Below are 19818 nucleotides of genomic sequence, written 5' to 3' on the forward strand. Positions count from 1 at the left end.
ACATCTACATAGCCCAGTTTGTAAAACATCTACATAGCCAAGTTTGTAAAACATCTACATAGCCAAGTTTGTAAAGACATCTACATAGCCAAGTTTGTAAAGACATCTACATAGCCAAGTTTGTAAAGACATCTACATAGCCAAGTTTGTAAAGACATCTACATAGCCAAGTTTGTAAAACATCTACATAGCCCAGTTTGTAAAGACATCTACATAGCCAAGTTTGTAAAGACATCTACATAGCCAAGTTTGTAAAACATCTACATAGCCCAGTTTGTAAAGACATCTACATAGCCAAGTTTGTAAAGACATCTACATAGCCAAGTTTGTAAAGACATCTACATAGCCAAGTTTGTAAAGACATCTACATAGCCAAGTTTGTAAAACATCTACATAGCCCAGTTTGTAAAGACATCTATAGCCTAGTCTGTGAACACATCTATATAGCCCAGTCTGTAAAGACATCTATAGCCCAGTCTGTAAAGACATCTATAGCCCAGTTAGTAAAGACATCTATAGCCTAGTCTGTGAACACATCTATATAGCCCAGTCTGTAAAGACATCTATAGCCCAGTCTGTAAAGACATCTATAGCCCAGTTAGTAAAGACATCTATAGCCTAGTCTGTGAACACATCTATATAGCCCAGTCTGTAAAGACATCTATAGCCCAGTCTGTAAAGACATCTAAATAGCCCAGTTTGTAAAGACATCTATAGCCCAGTCTGTAAACACATCTATATAGCTCAGTCTGTAAAGACATCTACATAGCCCAGTTTGTAAAGACATCTATAGCCAAGTATGTAAAGACATCTACATAGCCCAGTTTGTAAAGACATCTATAGCCAAGTATGTAAAGACATCTACATAGCACAGTTTGTAAAGACATCTACATAGCCCAGTTTGTAAAGAAATCTACATAGCCCAGTTTGTAAAGATAGCTACATAGACCAGTTTTAAAGGCATCTACATAGCCCAGTTTGTAAAGACATCTATAGCCCAGTTTGTAAAGACATCTACATAGCCCAGTTTGTAAAGACATCTATAGCCCAGTCTGTAAAGATAGCTACATAGCCCAGTTTGTAAAGACATCTACATAGCTCAGTTAATAAAGATATCTACATAGCCCAGTTTGTAAAGACATCTATAGCCCAGTTTGTAAAGACATCTATAGCCCAGTCTGTAATGACATCTACATTGCCCAGTTTGTAAAAACATCTACATTGTCCAGTTTGTAAAGACATCTACGTAGCCCAGTTTTAAAGGCATCTACATAGCCCAGTTTGTAAAGACATCTATAGTCCAGTCTGTAAAGACATCTACATAGCCCAGTTTGTAAAGACATCTATAGCCCAGTCTGTAAAGAAATCTACATAGCCCTGTTTGTAAAGACATCTACATAGCCCAGCTTGTAAAGGCATCTGCATAGCCCAGTTTGTAAAGACATCTACATAGCTCAGTTTGTAAAGATATCTACATAGCCCAGTTTGTAAAGACATCTATAGCTCAGTTTGTAAAGACATCTACGTAGCTCAGTTTGTAAAGACATCTACGTAGCCCAGTTTGTAAAGACATCTACATAGCCCAGTTTGTAGAACATTCGCTTTACTTTTCGATGTCTGGTTTTGTCGTCTACTTTACTTGTTTGTCCTTTATTACCTAAGAATAATATTAAAGATTTCATATATTTTTGAATGGAGAAATATGTCGTTATTATATTGTTCAATAATGTGAGGGAAACAGGAGAAAACAGATACAGAGAAACACGGAAAAAGTCCCTGATATTATAGCAAGATTTTTACTGAACTTGGCTCATACACCTATTCGTATCTCTACCTATAATTTTTGGTGAATATTAACACTTTAAGAAACTCTCTCTCCACCTCTCTTTCTCTCTCTCTCTCTCCACACACACACATATATAAACACACACACAATGTATATATATACGTGTATGTGTTGTGTACGTGTGTATGTGGGTGTACGTGTGTGTGTGTGCGTGGGCATTAGTAATATCGGTAATGTATTTTTTGGATATCTTCCTAAAATAATTGCACCTTTTTGGCTATAATTTCTTGGTACTTTTAAGTTTCGAAAACATTAAATCTGTGTGTGAAGTTTGAAATGACGTTATAACTACATAAAAAATAAATACATGAAAGTTTTTTAACCTCAACTTTTTAACTGAAAATAAAATTATTTCATTTTTATATTTTTTATCATTCGTTGGAAAACTATTTAGTCAGTAAGTCATTTAATCACCCGCAATGGCTGTGTCGATGTGCTTTCTAGAATTCATAAAAGATTTAATGTTATTTCAGGGATCATCAGTTTTTTACTATAAAACACTGTTTCATGGATTTAAAAACAAAACAGTATATTAAATCATAGCTCCCTAGCAGCATTGATCAACCACCACCTCCCTTAATTATAGAGAACAAAACAGTTTTGTTCGATGTATTGGATCTAGTTTCCTGCTCCAGATTAATTGGGCAAAACTGTCCATGCTATTAAAAAATGTTTTCTTCCCTGTGACATTTGTCCATAGCAAACTCAAAATGGATATATACATATATATATATATATATATATATATATATATATATATATATATATATATATATATATATATATATATATATGTATGTATGTATATATATTTATATATATATATTTATATATATATTTATATATATATTTATATATATATATATTTATATTTATATATATATATTTATATATATATATTTATATATATATTTATATATATATTTATATATATATATTTATATATATATACATATATATATATATTTATATATATACATATATATATATTTACCTTCTTATTTACTAATTAAAATATATGAAACTTTAATAAATGAATATATATATATATATATATATATATATATATATATATATATGCATATAGAGACCCTTTATGAAAAGATAGAGCAAAAGTACGGGCACAATATAAAAACTCTCTTCATAAAATCTTGGAAAAGATACCTAGACGACGTCTTTATCCTCTGGAGAACCTCATGGGGGGGATATCAACGAACTCCACACTTTGCTACAAAATCTAAACCCCAAAAATAAACTTCACACTAGAACAAAACCCCACAGAACTACCTTTCCTAGAAAACGATTTCAATGACTTAAAAACATTATTACAATTATCCAAACATAATTCTCAATGAAAAACCAAGACACGGAATAATAAAATAATGTTGAAAATACACATTGTTAGTGACTACTCCCTTATTTAAATATACATACATCTTTCTTTTGTTGGAATTTCTTCACCCATTTTATTTAAATATATATATATATATATATATATATATAATGGAGTTAGACCGTATTAATCTAGTCACCCTGCACTGATGATTCAAGAAAGGATGAAACACTAGTGTATCTAAGTATTTAAAAATTTAGCATCCAATAAAAAAAAAATCTATTATATATATATATATATACACACATGATGTTCCGCCACAACTATTAATTTGCTCGGCTATCCACACAGATGATTTGTTTATAGTGGTGAAGACTCTGTGTAGAACCACCCACCCTTTCGGGTGTGACTGCTAACCTTTATCGGTGGAGATGACGGCCACAGGACAGAATATACAGTAGACGGCAGGGTTTTACATCAGAGTTTCCTTCTCTTACTTTCATGTCTTAACGAGAGCTGGCGGTGCATCTCTCCCAGCCTGGAAATTTCTACGATTCTCATATATATATATATATGTATATATATATATATATATATATATATATATATATATATATATATATATATTATATGGAAAGTTAAACATTAAATCGAACTATAAAATGCTGAGTTCTCTTTAATAGATCTTATCCATACCAAATAAATCGAATCGAACGAAATGGTCGAAATATTTCTGTTCTCTTCCAATAATGTATTTGGTGGTTAGTTTTACTAGACTGTTATCTTTTTTTATACGCTTTCACATAAACAGATTTTCCATGCATGATTAAAAAGATATCATTTTTAATTCATAATAATTGTCGTCCATTTAAAAATATTTAAATAAAAGTTGAGCAAAGTCCTTGGAAAATGAAAAAAATCGGTCAGCTAGTTTTATGTGCGAGATCGTAACTCTAAGATAATCTATATTATAACGTTTAGTTATCCTCTTTAACAATTTTGATAAAATATTGTATCACAAAAAATCTTTTTAATTCATATCTCTTTATATATATATATATATATATATATATATATATATATATATATATATATATATAATTACAAATATATATATATACATATATAACTTTCTTGAAGTTATACATTTGTATTTTACCGTCACTGAATTATTTATTTTCCACCAGACTATTCATTCATGTGTAATCACCTTGTTCTTCACCCTTCGACTTACTCGTTGTTTCATAAAATAATTGTGCATGCAAAATCCGATCCCGCATTTTGCTAATTCCTACCCTCTGATGAGAAGGAAAGTATTTCTTCGAAACTCCGCGGATTAAGGACTATCCACTTATCTAGTGTTTCCTTTTCAGATTAAATATATTTTTAACTCATTTCAATGTTTTTAACAAGTTTTATTTACTATTTGCTCGTATATATATATATATATATATATATATATATATATGTATATATATATACAAAAAGAAAGAAAGACGGAGAAATAGAAAGAGACAGAGAACAAAGATTTCACACATAGGTTTCGTAAGGCAATTTCTTACTTATTTCGTTAGACCCCTTATTTTTTTCGAATAAACGTTAATGTTTGGTTTACTCTTACGTCGGAGAGGAGAATTTATTTTACCGTTTAACTGTCAAATTTTGAAAGCGATTACAGTTTGGGTGATGACCTTACCTGATGGGGTCAGAAATTTTAGGAAGAACGATCAATCACTCAACCTCACTAGAAAATAACTTATACACGCATTATATATATATATATATATATATATATATATATATATATATATATATATATATATATATATATATATATATATAACTCTCTCGTCCTGTTCGATGTTGATCTTCAGACACTAATATTCTTAACTGTTTGTGGAGCTTGTATAATAAGTACATTTTAATCTCGCTTATTATTTATGCTATAAACCTCTACGGTTGTATGTACAAGACACATCTGAATATTGTCTTTTGATTTTATCTTATATAAATAGTTAGCAATTGTTGTTAGAGAGTGATTTTAACTCCAGTTTTACAATAGAAAACGATATGCAGTGTTTTGTTACTTGCGAATATTTTTAGAGGTCCCATATACATAAAGAGGTTTATCTTTTAATCTGTATTACTAAACTTGTAACAAGTCTGTCATTTCTGTAGTAAATTTTTAAGGGACATCATTGCTATGATGAACAGTAGTGGTGAAATGGAGTTTTCTTTGAAGATATCTCATTTAATTTATCTCCGTTATGGGTTGTCCTTGAGCTGTGTCCATCTTTTTTTTTTTTTCAATCAGCTTCTCTGGTATTTTCTACAGTCTCAAGCAGTGTATGTTTAATCAATTCTATTGTACGCTCTTTTGTATTCTATAAATGATAATTGTGTATTTTGTTTTATTTTTTACCCTATTTTTAAATAATTGATCATGCATTCTTCTTTTCCCCTTTTGCCATCCTTTTTATTCGACGGAAAAATGGTTACAACTATTGAGGGAGTAATAAATTCGCTCTCTCATTTTTGTTGTTAAAATCTCTCACATTGTTCATCAGCAGATTATGGGCCTATAGTTGCTAGTGACGATTCCATTTTCTGTGCGTTTTTGTATCAGTGTGGTTCTACCTCTGGCCATTAATACTAATGCGTTCGCTGAAAGTTTTACGTTAACCATCCATTTGATTTAAGAATTTTTATTTTAATTAGTATTTGTATTCCATCGTGACCTGGTACTCTCCAATTTGTCATATTTCTTTGAGGTGTCTTGAGTTTTCCTTCTCTAATTTCGTTTTCTGTACTTCTACCTTCATTCTGTATTACTATTGTCGTTTTGTCGCTTTTTTATACCCTGCTTCAGTCGAGTTTGTTTTTGTCCGTTTGTTTAGTTTTTTTTTCTTCCTTTGTTTACATTTTAGTGGAATTGACTTTCTTTCTTTTATTTTTATCTTTTTTTTAGTTCTTCCAGTTTTTAGTTTAGCATCTCGCTGCTCGTCATATTTCCAATTTTTCATCTTTTCCTGCTCTCTTCGATCTTGTTCATCGTTTTGTATATCTTCAGGTGTGTTGACTGGATTTTAAGTCTGAAGTACCATCTCGATTTTTTCGGTTTATTTAATTTTCCAGCTTTTATGCTATAAACTTATTACTTACCGTCTTTACAGCTGCATAAATTGATTGATTGATTGATTGATTGATTGCTTTTGTTTTACGGCATATCAACCCTTTTAAGGTCATTTAATGCCGATCTAGTGATTTTGAAGAAAAAGTTTGTAATAGAATATATATTTTTTTTTCAAAAGGTTTCTATTTAACCCATTGTTGGGATCCTTACAGGTACTACCACTCTGGGTCAGAATGGACCTGGGAACAATGGCAATTGAGGGGTGGCTCCACACTCCCCAAATCCCACAAGCTGGGGCCTCAGCATCGGATATAGTTTAAGGTCATATCCAGGACCTGCATAAATTGAATATAAGTCCGAAATAGTATATGTTGAAATGTATAGGAAGGCTTTATTCACTCCTGTTTCTGCTTTCAGTTTCTGCAACCATTGATTCCTTACAGATGAGAGTTTTGTTTTCTCTTCGTTCCTTATGTTGTAGGATGTTTTACCATTGCAGCTGCTCGTTTCTCACTTAGTTCTATTTCACAGTGTTTATGCATTACAAGTCTTTATTGTATTTTCAATAATTCTAAATTTAAAAGCCATCATTTCGTAAGAATACGTTGAGTTTGGTCTCCAATTCTTTTTCCGTTTTATGATAATCAGTAGACATGTCCCATAATTTTATCCGTTTCTGATATTCTCATAATTGGGGGGAGGGGTGTTTGTAATAGCATTCCATTACCAGTCTATTCTCTTTTGATGGCCATTTCTTCCTATGTGTTTTTAGTTTATATTAGTTCTTTTCGCGGTATTGTTTTTGATCTCTATTATTTTCCTACCAGAAATTAGAGGGCAGGCTTAACTGTGTGATTTCTGCGATATTTTTGTGTCTAAATTAAACAAGCGCTATTCAAAGGATTACGTTATATATATATATATATATATATATATATATATATGTGTGTGTGTGTGTGTGTGTGTGCGTGTGTGTGTATGTGCGTGTGTTTTGCAGACTGTTACGCTTATCTTCGTAGTTGTACTATTCCACCACGCTTTGCTCAGGTCATTCCTCTGGCTTTCTTCGAGTTGTCAAATAAAAACAACTATAAAATTAGGATAACAGTCCGCAAAAAACATCAATACCAAAATTATGAAGATTCTAAGAAATAACATAATATATAATACTGTTCGGTGCGAACCCGACAATGAAAAACCAAGTAAAAACGTAAAACCATAAAATTCAACCTTGATCATCCTTCGGGACTCGTGGCGTAGCGGATAGAGGTGTTGAGTCTCCACGGTTCCAGGTGAGCATTGTCTGAAGGTTCAATCCTACGCAAAAAAAGGCCAGAGTTCTAGTCGGCCGAAACGTGGTGAGACAACAACAACTGTGGAAGGCAGTAATTTGGGGGTATATAGTAACAACTTTCAGCATTTCTATCGCTTTGTGGTTAACCCCCTGAAGAAGGCAAGATGAATAATGGCCGAAACGTGGTGAAACAAAAACTATGAAGACGAGGATAACGCTCGGAAAAATATTCTAAAGCCTCCTCTTAAAGGAATCAAAAAAATAAAATAATATGTCATATTGTGGTGTTTATAATAACAGCGGACTCAGAATTGTTTTACTTGTACTGTCACATGGGATAGTGTTTATCTCTCATATAGATGAGGTCTGCCATCACAAAAAACAAAAAAACAATTAGACATTTACAGACGAAAACATTACTTAGTTTAAGTTGTGCTTTTTTATCATTATATACCAGAAGAGATGTTCCTCTCGCGGATACGAAACGCACAAACTAAGCAGATTATCGTTGATTACTTCGCTCTATTGCTACCCCGGCTGAGGCAAGAATCATAATTGATTATTAATGTACGGTCGAATAATATCTAAATAGAATAGCAAAATAAATAGACAAAAACTAACACATACGCGAAATGTAAGGCAATGATATTTTGAAAGTAAAATCTAAATCAGACTTAGGTAAACATACTCGAACCATGCCAAATAACATTCGTTCTTATCCTACGCTACTAATAGCGTAGGATAAGAATGAAAGGAGATGGGTAGGGCTAAAGAGACAATGTTCTGGCATCTTTCCTGTAAAATATATGAATATTTAAAATAGAAACTTTATATGTAAATAGTCAATTAAATAAATTTCAAAATATATCATATTTTTACTCACTAGGCGTAGTCTCACAAGCTATCATGAAAGATTGCTTTTTGAGAACAACTTGTGGTGTGCCCTGGCGTTTGAGTGACAAAAATCTCCCCAGATTTACAGTACTCTCCACCTCTTTCGATAATCTTTGCAAAAAAAAAGCCAATTGCGCTATCGCAACAGCCGCTTGCCATTGATTTCTCGTTGGCGGCTTGTATTTGGGTGGCAATAAGCTTCTGTAAGATCACAGTACTCTTTGCACCTTTCAAGCCGAGATCTGACTAGGGCTTTCTCTCCTCGGTCTATACATCCTCTTCGACCCTCATTATTTGGTGTGCTGCCGTTTCTCGTAACACTAACAAAAAAAACAAAACAATGGAGCGGTATCTTACACTTATACAGTTTCAGGTTTCATGATTTCATGTGATACTCTTTAGTGTTCTGCATCTGTAACCGTTTTTGTTAACAGTTTGTGTGTATTTTATGCGTGATGTTAGTCACCACCTTCAATGGTTTTACTTAACATTCGTTGTATCTTTGCCATCCCTCTGATTCCAATCCTTCCCAGTCTTTTTTCACAGTTTTTCGGTATCGTTCCTAGCGCTTCTACTATTTAGTGTTATCTTTAGTTTCTTCATTCTCCAAATCCCCTCTTCTAGGATGGCAAAATCTACAAAATGAAAGGACTTTTCATTCTTATTAACAAAATGAAAGGACTTTTCATTCTTATTAACAATATGAAAGGACTTTTCCTTCTTATTAACAATATGAAAGGACTTTTCATTCTTATTAACAATATGAAAGGACTTTTCCTTCTTATTAACAATATGAAAGGACTTTTCCTTCTTATTAAAAATATGAAAGGACTTTTCCTTCTTATTAACAATATGAAAGGACTTTTCATTCTTATTAACAAAATGAAAGGACTTTTCATTCTTATTAACAATATGAAAGGACTTTTCATTCTTATTAACAAAATGAAAGGACTTTTCATTCTTATTAACAATATGAAAGGACTTTTCATTCTTATTAACAATATGAAAGGACTTTTCCTTCTTATTAACAATATGAAAGGACTTTTCATTCTTATTAACAATATGAAAGGACTTTTCATTCTTATTAACAATATAAAAGGACTTTTCCTTCTTATTAACAATATAAAAGGACTTTTCATTCTTATTAACAATATGAAAGGACTTTTCATTCTTATTAACAATATGAAAGGACTTTTCCTTCTTATTAACAATATGAAAGGACTTTTCATTCTTATTAACAATATGAAAGGACTTTTCCTTCTTATTAACAATATGAAAGGACTTTACATTCTTATTAACAATATGAAAGGACTTTTCCTTCTTATTAACAATATGAAAGGACTTTTCATTCTTATTAACAATATGAAAGGACTTTTCATTCTTATTAACAATATGAAAGGACTTTTCCTTCTTATTAACAATATGAAAGGACTTTTCATTCTTATTAACAATATGAAAGGACTTTTCCTTCTTATTAACAATATGAAAGGACTTTTCATTCTTATTAACAATATGAAAGGACTTTTCATTCTTATTAACAATATGAAAGGACTTTTCATTCTTATTAACAATATGAAAGGACTTTTCCTTCTTATTAACAATATGAAAGGACTTTTCATTCTTATTAACAATATGAAAGGATTTTTCATTCTTATTAACAATATGAAAGGACTTTTCATTCTTATTAACAATATGAAAGGACTTTTCATTCTTATTAACAATATGAAAGGACTTTTCATTCTTATTAACAAAATGAAAGGACTTTTCATTCTTATTAACAATATGAAAGGACTTTTCCTTCTTATTAACAATATGAAAGGACTTTTCCTTCTTATTAACAATATGAAAGGACTTTTCCTTCTTATTAACAAAATGAAAGGACTTTTCATTCTTATTAACAATATGAAAGGATTTTTCATTCTTATTAACAATATGAAAGGACTTTTCATTCTTATTAACAATATGAAAGGACTTTTCCTTCTTATTAACAAAATGAAAGGACTTTTCATTCTTATTAACAATATGAAAGGACTTTTCATTCTTATTAACAAAATGAAAGGACTTTTCATTCTTATTAACAATATGAAAGGATTTTTCATTCTTATTAACAATATGAAAGGACTTTTCCTTCTTATTAACAACATGAAAGGACTTTTCATTCTTATTAACAATATGAAAGAACTTTTCATTCTTATTAACAATATGGAAGGACTTTTCATTCTTATTAACAATATGAAAGGACGTTTCCTTCTTATTAACAATATGAAAGGATTTTTCCTTCTTGCGTTCTTGCTTGGATAGGATTATTATTATTATTATTATTATTATTATTATTATTATTATTATTAACAACAACAACAATAATAATAACAGCAATAACAACAAAAATAATAATAATAACAACAACAATAACAACAACAATAATAACAATAACAACAACAATAATAATAACTACAATAACAACAATAATAATAACAACAATAACAACAATAATGATAACAACAATAACAACAATAATAATAATAACAACAATAACAACAATAATGATAATAACAACAATAACAACAATAATAATAATCATCTCCTAATTGCATTCTAAGCAATCACTGCCATCCGGTGAGACGACAACAACTCCGGGTGGCAGTGATTGCTGAGAATGCAGTTAGGAGATGCGAAGTTCCTATCCGTCGCGGTTATTACCTGATGAAGGGCAGAGGAATAGTTGGCCGAAACGTCGTGAAACAACAACCAATAAAGATGGGAATAATAGTCCGCCATAAATAAAATAATATAAAAAACATTTTTTTTTACATATATTATGATATAAATAAATATAAAAGTTTATTTCCAGTAGATAATATTATAGTACAGCAGGTATTTGGTTAAAACGTTTAGTAAATAGTCATCTCAAGTTGAAATATTTATATTGTGAATGTATGCGTAAGTATTACACGTGTGTTGTTGTTGGACACTGTGGGATTGTCGAAGTGTATGCGTATACGTTATTACTTTTACTGCTTGTATATCCGTGTAAGAAGCTGCCGTATGAGTCATTGTTTTTTTCCGATTTTCTTCTACTCGCACATAGGGTGGTGGTGGTGGGGGTGGTGATGGTGAAAAGCATATGTTCTGCTGCTAAAAACATGCGACCGGGTAAAATTGTTTAACACATATTTCTTGATCCATTCATATAGAAATTTTTAAGTTGGCACCGATTTATTACTTTCACGTGTATGTATTACTTTATAGAGCTTTTGAAGGTTCCTGTTGGTTGAAAATATAAGAATTAATCAATTCATGCAATAACTTGTTAGTATTGGGAAATGACAAAGTACGCATATAGAAATAAACCGGAGAAGGAAAGAAGCAAGCAATTAGAATCATTGGCGATTTAGCAGAATAATTACCAAACGGTTTTTTACAACTTAATGTTTCCACATGTTTGTGGAAAAATGTCGAGTAAAACTCTACCGAAGAAAAAGCGAAACAAATAAATAAAATAAGGCGTAAATTATCAAAGCGGGCGATGTCCACCTTTTCAGCAACATGACTTCACAGCAAAGCAGATGTCCTTGATTTGTAACCAACGATACCATGTTGTTTACAATTTCTGTAATATAATCCAGCTCTCCCTCTCCCCCTCTTTCTCTCTCTCTCTCTTTCTCATATATATATAACTACTTAATTTACTCACATAAAATTTATATACGAAAGTATAGACTTATGAATAAACTTTAAGTATTTACTACAAAAATGCTCAATCCGTAGGTAGAGCTAGTTAGTAATTTTAAAAATATATATGGCGATTAAGCTACACTGAATATTCCGCGTTTCCTCCACTCTAGGACTCTTTAGGCTATATATATATATATATATATATATATATATATATATATATATATATATATATAGAGAGAGAGAGAGAGAGAGAGAGAGAGAGAGACTGGGTAGGTTTATCCATTAAAGGTGTTGAGTGAAATTTGAAAATCAAATAAGAGACGTGTTACATTTAACACTGTAAAGCCAAATAACAACGCGATATTTTTTAAAACTTTATAAAAAATCATGACGAAGAATAATATATATATATATATATATATATATATATATATATATATATATATATATATACAGATTGAAAAAGGAGTGTATATCTCCGAAATATATCACTCTCTTTAAAAATAAACATCCGTTTATTTTATAAAGTTTAAAAAAAATCACGTTGTTATTTGGCTTTAAAGTGTAAAATGTAACACGTCTCTTATTTGATGTTCATATATATATATATATATATATATATATATATATATATATATATATATATATGTATATATATATATATATATATATATATATATATATATATATATATATATATATATATACCCGCTGTACTCTGCCACGCGTTGCCGTGGCGCAGTTTGGTGTAATGGAAAAAATCTAAAAACCGATAAAATGCATGTATCTCATATTCTTTGCAATCGTGAATAATGCGCACAATAAATTGAAAAGAAGACGATATTGAAAAGACATGGTACTCTTGCAGATTTTGACCCAAATTCTCCGGAGATTCCGTCAATCATGGCTTGGACTCGACCAGCAATCACTGGATTAAGCCGAGTATTGCTAAAATGTTGAAACGCTAAATCGAGTTTTTTTTTTTTTTTATTAAAAAATGTGAGTGTTTAGTTAGTATTTGGGTGAACGGGGGATATTTTCTGTTTATATTTTTAACATGTGCAAAATGTAATTTGCAAATTTGGTCCTTATGTATTTTAATCCCACACTATTTTATAATGTTTTTTCCAAGATAAATTTAAATTTTACGATTTTTTTATGAATTGTTAGTTAGAAGCACAGAATAGTTACAAAAAACCGTTCCCTCCTCATGGTAAGAATGTCTGAAAAAAATAATAGCTGTATTATTTCAGCACGATACCAACATGCATATGTACCGTAAATTTTATTGGAAAACCTTTCACCTAACAATTTACGGTTTTAATAAAATAAAAAGCATTCCTATGTTCTCATAGAAAAAGCAAGTTCTGTTTATAAAAACAAGTTGTGCTGCCAATTTTGTAAAAAAAAATTCATTAACCTAAAAATTTACGGTAAAAAAACATTAATCGGCTGACGTACACAAATCGGACCCCATTGCCAAATAGGCACCAGCTACAATGTTCAACTGTCTATCCATGTTGTTTATCTAAGTCACATTCAAAGTTAACGATATCGTTTGTTTTTTATAATAAATTGTTATTTGAAAGCCCAGAATAGTTACAAAACACCTGCGCCTACCCCTGGTAAGAATGTGTGAAAAAATAATGACTGTATTATTTTAGCACTTTACCAAAATTCTAATGTACCGTACATTTTCTTAGAAAAAAACTATTCTGTATTTTAACCTTACAATTTACGGTTTTACTAAAAAAACATTCACATTTTCTTATATAAAAACAACTTCTGTTTACAAAAAAAAACATTCACATTTTCTTATATAAAAACAACTTCTGTTTACAAAAAAAACATTCACATTTTCTTATATAAAAACAACTTCTGTTTACAAAAAAAAACATTCACATTTTCTTATATAAAACAACTTCTGTTTACAAAAAAAAACATTCACATTTTCTTATATAAAAACAACTTCTGTTTACAAAAAACAAAAAAACAAAAACATTCACATTTTCTTATATAAAAACAACTTCTGTTTACAAAAAAACATTCACATTTTCTTATATAATAACAACTTCTGTTTACAAAAAAAACATTCACATTTTCTTATATAAAAACAACTTCTGTTTACAAAAAAAACATTCACATTTTCTTATATAAAAACAACTTCTGTTTACAAAAAAAACATTCACATTTTCTTATATAAAAACAACTTCTGTTTACAAAAAAAACATTCACATTTTCTTATATAAAAACAACTTCTGTTTACAAAAAAAACATTCACATTTCCTTATATAAAAACAACTTCTGTTTACAAAAAAAAACGTTCACATTTTCTTATATAAAAACAACTTCTGTTTACAAAAAAAAACATTCACATTTTCTTATATAAAAACAACTTCTGTTTACAAAAAAAACATTCACATTTTCTTATATAAAAACAACTTCTGTTTACAAAAAAAACATTCACATTTTCTTATATAAAAACAACTTCTGTTTACAAAAAAAACATTCACATTTTCTTATATAAAACAACTTCTGTTTACAAAAAAAACATTCACATTTTCTTATATAAAAACAACTTCTGTTTACAAAAAAAACATTCACATTTTCTTATATAAAAACAACTTTTGTTTACAAAAAAAAACGTTCACATTTTCTTATATAAAAACAACTTCTGTTTACAAAAAAAAACATTCACATTTTCTTATATAAAACAACTTCTGTTTACAAAAAAAAACATTCACATTTTCTTATATAAAAACAACTTCTGTTTACAAAAAAAACATTCACATTTTCTTATATAAAAACAACTTCTGTTTACAAAAACCATTCACATTTTCTTATATAAAAACAACTTCTGTTTACAAAAAACAAAAACAAACGTTCACATTTTCTTATATAAAACACCTTCTGTTTACAAAAAACAAAAAAACAAAAACATTCACATTTTCTTATATAAAAACAACTTCTGTTTACAAAAAAAAACATTCACATTTTCCTATATAAAAACAACTTCTGTTTACAAAAAAAACATTCACATTTTCTTATATAAAAACAACTTCTGTTTACAAAAAAACATTCACATTTTCTTATATAAAAACAACTTCTGTTTACAAAAAAAACATTCACATTTTCTTATATAAAAACAACTTTTGTTTACAAAAAAACATTCACATTTGCTTATATAAAAACAACTTCTGTTTACCAAAAAAAACATTCACATTTTCTTATATAAAAACAACTTCTGTTTACAAAAAAAAACATTCACATTTTCTTATATAAAAACAACTTCTGTTTACAAAAAAAAACATTCACATTTTCTTATATAAAAACAACTTCTGTTTACAAAAAAAAACATTCACATTTTCTTATATAAAAACAACTTCTGTTTACAAAAAAAACATTCACATTTTCTTATATAAAAACAACTTCTGTTTACAAAAAAAACGTTCACATTTTCTTATATAAAAACAACTTCTGTTTACAAAAAAAAAACATTCACATTTTCTTATATAAAAACAACTTCTGTTTACAAAAAAAACATTCACATTTTCTTATATAAAAACAACTTTTGTTTACAAAAAAAAACGTTCACATTTTCTTATATAAAAACAACTTCTGTTTACAAAAAAAAACATTCACATTTTCTTATATAAAACAACTTCTGTTTACAAAAAAAAACATTCACATTTTCTTATATAAAAACAACTTCTGTTTACAAAAAAAAACATTCACATTTTCTTATATAAAAACAACTTCTGTTTACAAAAAACATTCACATTTTCTTATATAAAAACAACTTCTGTTTACAAAAAACAAAAAAAAACGTTCACATTTTCTTATATAAAAACAACTTCTGTTTACAAAAAAAACATTCACATTTTCTTATATAAAAACAACTTCTGTTTACAAAAAAAACATTCACATTTTCTTATATAAAACAACTTCTGTTTACAAAAAACATTTACATTTTCTTTTATAAAAACAACTTCTGTTTACAAAAAAAACATTCACATTTTCTTATATAAAAACAACTTCTGTTTACAAAAGAAAATTCACATTTTCTTATATAAAAACAACTTCTGTTTACAAAAAAAACATTCACATTTTCTTTTATAAAAACAACTTGTGTTTACAAAAAAAACATTCACATTTTCTTATATAAAAACAACTTCTGTTTACAAAAAAACATTCACATTTTCTTATATTTTTATATAAGTATATAAAAACAACTTCTGTTTACAGAAAAAAAACATTCACATTTTCTTATATAAAAACAACTTCTGTTTACAAAAAACATTCACATTTTCTTATATAAAAACGACTTCTGTTTACAAAAAAAACATTCACATTTTCTTATATAAAAACAACTTCTGTTTACAAAAAAAAACATTCACATTTTCTTATATAAAAACAACTTCTGTTTACAAAAAAAAACATTCACATTTTCTTATATAAAAACAACTTCTGTTTACAAAAAAAAAACATTCACATTTTCTTATATAAAAACAACTTCTGTTTACCAAAAAAAACATTCACATTTTCTTATAAAAAAACAACTTCTGTTTACAAAAAAAAACAAAAAAAACAACAACAACGTGTATTGCCAATTTTGTTTAAAAAATCGGTACTCGTTCATAATTTGACCCGAGTTCTTGTTAATTCCGATCAAGCATGGATCGGGGTGGACAAACAATCATCGGTGTCATCCGAGCGTCGTAACAACCGCGGACTAAAAAAAAAAAAAAAAAAAAACAGAAAAAAATACAAATGCAAATAGTAAAGAATAACAAAAAAACCTTGGAAAATGAAAATATGTTTATTTCATTTTAGTATTTACTTTTTTTTTTTTGTTTTTGGAAAATATTTATTCACAGAAATTTTGTATTTCCTCCAAGAAAAAGATAAATACTTAGATAAAAGAGTTTTAACCATATAATTGTTAGGTGTAAGTACACGCTTTTTTTTGCTTTTGTTTTCTTTTCATTTTTGTAACCGTATTTTTCTTTTTTTTATTTTCAAAACTTGTTGTTCAGTCAAGTTCTTTTGGTGGTACTGTCCATTTGTACGTCTCTAGGGGAAACCATCCTTTACACACGATCATTTTTTTAAGTCAACATTTGTGTTTACAATTTTTGCACCTCATTTTTGGGGAGAGCAATTTCTTCTCCTGGCAATATGAAATTGTCTGCATCGATGTTTCCATTTCTTTTTCTAACATGTATAGATTTATTTTCTTGCCTGTCATTTTTCTTTTTGGCGAGTTTGTAAATATATTTTCTTGTAAGTTTTTCTTTTTTTTTTTGGTTTAGTCGCTTTCTTCCAATTCGGATTTCATCTGCTTTCATTTAGATAGAGCTTTTTCATTTGCTAATAAAATTCCCAAAAATTAAATTAAAAAAAATAATAATAAATGAATAATAAATAAGTAACTAATCAGAAAAGAAAATGTAGCCCCGCCCCCTTAATATCACTATAAAAATTACAAGGAAAAAAAGTCGAGTAAGCGTTTCAACATTTGAACAACGCTCGTGGCTGACACCGATGATTGCCGGATTCGCCCGATCCATGCTTGACGGGAATTCCCGAGAATTCGGGTCAAATTATGAAAGAGTACCAAAAAAACATTTTCTTAAAAAAAATTATTCAACCTAAAATTTACGGTAAAAAAAAAAAAACATTAATGGGCTGAAGTACACAAATTGGAATCCCATTGACAAATAGGCACCGGCTACAATGTTGAACGCGACATGCATTTTTTTCTAAATGGATTTTGCCACACTTTATTTTAATTCAAATGTTATTTTATAAAATGCATCATATGTTAAGACAATGATTACAACAAAAATGGTTTGTTCTGCACGTATTTGTTTTCTTCTAATTCTGCTCCATGGTCAATTTCATGAAAAAGTATTTTCGGGTAAACTCTCGGCGTGTTAAGGCTTAAATTCTTTGAATTCAGCTGGGTTTTTTTTAAGAATTTTAGTCTTAGTGAACCCCTTTTTTAATTTCTTTTTTTAGCTTGAACTTCTCGCCTTTTGGATTATTTTATATAAATAGGAAAATTTTTCTAATGGAGCCAACTCCAAAGAAGTCGACTTTTATACGTTTCAACTCAAAACCCACCCTGTGGCGAGAATTTTTTTTTGACCAATAAAACAAACAACTAGATTTTCAGAACTGTAACATAATTAAGTACAAAGAAATCAACCGGAAAAGCGCAAAATTGTAAAAAAAAAAAAAAGGCTAAAATACGTAAAAAAAAAAAAAATATTAGTTAAAAAAATGCATAATGCGCTTATGAAAATTTCTTAAATAAAACTATACGGCAAAGTCCATTTAGAAACACGTTCAACATTGTATTCGGAATTTGCAGTTCAACTCGTATACGTCAGCCTATTAATCTTTTTGGAAAAAAAATAAAACATTTGTTTACTGAAATAATAATCGCCATCTTTCTTCAGTTCCATTCGCCAACATGAGAACTACGCGCACGGTTAAAAACACGTGGAATCTATCCAATTCTCTTTAATCGTCCACATGTGGACGAATGACGAAGCGATAAACTTCGCTTTGGGGTTAGCCAATCAGCGCTCTCCTTATTCCAGTGTTTGCGTCTGTATAAAATGGACGACTGTTGCAGAGAAAACACGATTTACACAAAAATGTATTTTTGATATTTAATTATTTTTCCGTCTTAATTATAAAAACACGCTTGGATTAGCTAAACACGCTGTCGGAAAATATGAAGGAAAACGGGTCTGTATTTTTTGAGTTTATCGAAAACGAACATACCAAGTATTAAACACACATACACACACATACACACACATACACATATATATGTATATATATATATATACATGTATGTATATACATATATGTATATATATATATACATTTATTTTTTTAATCAATTTGCATGTATTTTTGAAAAGCAAATTATATATATATATATATATATATATATATATATATAATGTGAACGAGTATGTGTGTCTGTGTGTCTGTCTGTCTTTCTGTGTGCCTGTGTACATTTCCCTACGCAATAACTCTGTCAATTTTTAGTCTACATACTCGAAATTTGATATACAGAGTACTGAGATTTGGGAAAATCGAGGTGATCCGTTTCCGGTCAGAAATTGAACTGTAAATGGGTCAAAGTTCAATGATTTGACCTTTGAGAACTCTACCAAACTCCTCCGACAATTATGGGTCTAAACATTTGGAATTGTAGATATATGTTCCTTGGACATGGATATAACTTAATAACTTAATTTGAGCCTAAAACAGTAAATTTCAAAGTGTCATAATAGAGGTCAAATTTTAAAAAATTGAACGCTTTTATTTTTGCGCAGCATACACCTCCAAATAACCGGGCAACGCATGGCACTCATGTTAGTTAATCTATATATCTGTAAAAGTGAAAATGTATGTGTGTCTATTCTCTATGGTAGTTAAGGAAGACCATTATACACGTAGACATTAATTTACATATTTACACTTTTAAATATATGCATATGCACATAACTTTATGAAAAGTACATAGCGCCCGACCAAAGCCTGGCAGAACTGGTAGCATATCTATAAAAGTAAATGTGTATGTTGTCTTCCTGTGTGTCAGTCTGTGTACATTTCCC

This window comes from Euprymna scolopes, chromosome 39 (assembly GCF_053919585.1).
Source record: "Euprymna scolopes isolate OS-2025 chromosome 39, ASM5391958v1, whole genome shotgun sequence".
In the NCBI taxonomy this organism is placed as follows: Eukaryota; Metazoa; Mollusca; class Cephalopoda; order Sepiida; family Sepiolidae; genus Euprymna; species Euprymna scolopes.